Source organism: Vombatus ursinus, unplaced genomic scaffold (assembly GCF_900497805.2).
Source record: "Vombatus ursinus unplaced genomic scaffold, bare-nosed wombat genome assembly UNPS02014781.1, whole genome shotgun sequence".
NCBI classification, from domain to species: domain Eukaryota; kingdom Metazoa; phylum Chordata; class Mammalia; order Diprotodontia; family Vombatidae; genus Vombatus; species Vombatus ursinus.
In genome coordinates this window covers 1,030,129-1,034,276 of record NW_020954559.1, presented here as the reverse complement: position 1 = coordinate 1,034,276, position 4,148 = coordinate 1,030,129, and positions in this window count along the sequence as shown.

Here is a 4,148-nt window from a genome sequence, read left to right as displayed (position 1 = left end):
CACACACACACACACACACACACACACACACACACACACACACACACTCTTTCAGAAACTCTCACTACTGATGAAATAAATCCAGCTTATTTAATGTTGCCAAAGAACTACCAATAAAACCATTGGTTAAGAAGAATCCCAGCTCTAATATGGACAAATGTCCAAAATGTTTCCCAAAAGAAGCGTACTTCAGTCTCATTTGTTATAAAGGAATGTAATATTTAATGTAGCTAGTCCACTCAGGATGTATAAATATTCAGCAACTGTAAACATATAGTCTCAAAGTCATGTGTAGGGCAATTCAAATGCTCTGATAGAGTTGTGTTTGTTTGTTTGTTTGTTTCTCCTAGTTACCAGGGAGGATACAGCATTTATAAATGGTTAAATCTGATAATTTTCAATATTTTCCTGATTCTGCTGTAATCACCAAATTCAGTCATTTTACATACATGTAAATAAACCATAAAAATATCAACTCCAAAACATGAATGAATGGGAAATCTAAATGTAAGGAAACACTTTTTTTGCTTGTATTCTTAGTTAAATATGTCATTCTGTTTAACTAATGTAACAAAAGCATGCAACAAACTCCTGAAATGTGTTCAAAAGACAGAATTAGAGACACTCCTGGACTGTCTCATATCTCCCATAATCATACATACATTTTCAATGTGTTGATTTAATACTTTATTTATTTAACTTTTAATATTTTGTAGAAATTTTGTACTTAAAACATTTTTTTAGAAAATTTAGGGAGTAGCAATGGCATGGGCTAGAAACGCCACAAAGGACAGAGGACTGAACGTGTAAAGATGTGGCAGTTCTCAAGACCTCCAACTTTGACAAAAAGGAATTAATAGCTATAAAGAGTATTATGACAGCAGAACTTCTCAAACATTTGGCATGTTATTTGTCCAAGACCACAAAATGATGTGTAAGCAGCTCAAGAAGATCTCAGGAGAAATAATTGGTTTCTACTCACTGGAAAAGAATCTTACAATTTGTCATATTGGAAATCTTCCATTCCTTTTTTACTGAAATTCATTTTACAAGTGTGAAATGTGGAAAGCTCCCTGCTATCCTGCAATGTTATATATAAACTGTGTATTCCTAAGACACAAGATAATTCAGAAAATGGAGAAGGGAGAGGAAGTGTTGCATACTATGTATTACTTTTCCAAATACCCTATACACATAGCACACTGAATGATGTCAAAGTGATTTCTGTTTATTTGTTTCCTGCAACAGTAAGTGATGCTAAATTTATATTTACACAACACCTTTCATCCACCTAATAAGAGAAAATTAAAATTATTAAAAATACTCCTATCCTCTTCATTTATTAAAAATAGTAGCACTTATGTCAAACTCATACCAGTTTCCTAATTCTTGGAAACATCCAGGTAATTGATTATTTTCCCTTCTGTGAACTAGTGTTTCCATCTATATAGTATGGATTTTAACATTTTATATATATATGTGTGTGTGTGTGTGTGTTCACACATACGTATATGTGCATATGTATATATATACATACATACATGTGTGTATACATATACATATATATATACATATAAAATATTTTTATCAGTATTTAATTGTTTCAAATGTGTCAGCCTGTTTTTCCCAGATAGGAAAGTTCTTTAAGAGCCATAGCCATACCTTGTCTAGATTTTGTATCAGTGCTAACAACAAAGTGTGTGTTTAAGAAACACTTGTGGATTGATTTTTTTTTCCTTTTAAATTTTGAACTAGATAGAAAAATCCATACAGTTGAGATGTGAAAATAAACTAATGTGACCTAGTTGAATGATTACTGAAGTATACACTGAGCCCCTGGGGTTTTTGTCCCAGAATTACCACCAAATAAGCTACCTTGGACAATTCACTTTGCATCTAAATAATTAATTTCCTCATATGCAAAATGGAGATATTTGAAATAAAGGCAATATTACATAAATTTCTGACAAACATGTAAACAAAAATGCTGCTGGGATTTAAATACATAAAATGTAGTAAAAACAGAATTGAATTGTGTAGTACCAACTTTGGCAACATAGGTGCCATCTGGTTCCAAGTCTCAAAATTTTAAATGTTTTTATCAGACCTCCATAGGTGTATTGAACTCCCCGGGGGAATTCATCATTTTCATATTTAAGACCAGGGTCTTTAAATTCAAATTCTATTCTCAGACATTACATCCTTTCCAAATCCATCTTACCTTTTCATCTTATCTTCAAACTCCAGTAGTCATGAAGACATCTTCTGTACCCTTAAAATCCTCCCTTTGTCCCCTCTCCATCCCTATCCTACCAGGACTTCAGAAACTCTAACAATGCTTTCTAGATAACTTCTGGTGTTATCATTTGTCCACAGAAGAATAACCAGAAGTATGCAGTGGTTGTCAAGTTTTTCAGTCTGGGAGAGACTCTTCATGACATCCTGGACATGTGCTCTGAGAAGACAAGAGTCCTCATTTTTTTTTTGTCGGAGTTTTACAACTAGCAAAATGCTAGTTTGGGGGGCATAGGACTAGATGACTCTCTATGTCATCTATGATCTAAATGTATGATATTGCTATATGGATGTATGTTTTTATGATTACCTTGAGATGTTCTCTAAAGAGACTTTCAGACAAAATCATGTACTTTGCATACTTGTTTGCTTCTTCTTTTCTTCTCTAAAAGTCAGGGACTATCTAATCCTGTATACTGCCACCACCATTGATAAGATTCTTCTCTCCTCATTGAAACTCCCAATGACACCCACAGAATGGTATAATGAAGATACTCTATAATTTAACTTAGAAACTATTCATTTACACTCAATTCTTGGAATGTTAAGTGAAAAAAACATCGAACCCTTTGAGAAATTTCTGACAAATGTTAACAAAAATGCTGTTGGGATTTAAAGAATATTCTTAGCTATTTTATCAAAATGCTGCTTATACCAAAGCCCAGTAAATCAGTTGGGAAAGGGGAGAGAATGGGTTGGTTATCAAGAGAATTCCTTTCAATTTAAGAGGGAAATACGTGCTCACAGAGCTTGGCCTGTGACTCATAGAACAAAATCACATAACTCATTTTTTTTTGTTTATACACAAGAAAAGGGAGATAATGTCTCCTGCACAATTGCCTTAGCAAAGTCCTCAAGAAAACCTAAGGTAGTTCATGCTAAATCAAAGGATTCATTCTTGTGCAACAAAGTAGGCTCTTCCTATGAGGGAAGCCAGAACCTGTAAGAGAGAGTTAACTGGTTTGCTCTCTGCTCAGAGAATGCAGAAGAAACTAGCCTTAAGAGTTTTAGCATATTTATCAGGTAGAAAAAGAATTATGACTGTGCTAAATGACTTCACAGATACCCTTACGTAGATCAACCTTACAGTGCCAAACACAAGGTACCAACACTCACCTTGTGGCAGATACCAAAATCACAGAAATATCCTCCGAAAAGCATTAGTCTGTATGGAGTTAGTCACAAAAATTCCAAACCTGGGAAATTATAATAAATATTACTGGTAACTTCTTCCATTTGACTTTAAATTATCCTTCCTTAACAAAACAGTTTGGGGGGTCTGGTCTTGGACTTTACAGTCAGGTGCCAATGAAGGATGAAGATTTTTGCTCCTTTCTTAACATGCTTAAGGATCTTATTTACTCATTCAACACACATTTACTAAGAGCCTATTATAAGTAAGGAGCAGCCCTAGTCACAGGGGATACAAAGGAAAAATTGAAATAGTCTCTGCCCTCAGGAAGATTGCAATCTACAAGAATCACTCTAAGAACCTTTTAACATCCCACTTTCTCTATGAATAGAGTGATGAAGAGGAGGTAGCATCTCACCCAGGACATACTGTACTATAGATTCGCTGTATTCAGTCAATGTTATTCATAGTATTCTGCTTGTAGGTTGTGAATGCCAATAATAGCTCCCACAACTCAGCTCTGTTTTGTGCTTCAGGGGTTTTTATTAAGTTTTATAATTACTGTCATAGTGTAAAAACTATTAAAAAATGCAGATTGTAAGGAATCCATTAGCATGATAACAGCTCAAGGCATACACAAAACTCTAACCTGTCATGGAGAACTTTTCTCTTAATGCATTTTTTTTTCCACTTTTAGCCTTATAATCTTCCATAATATACT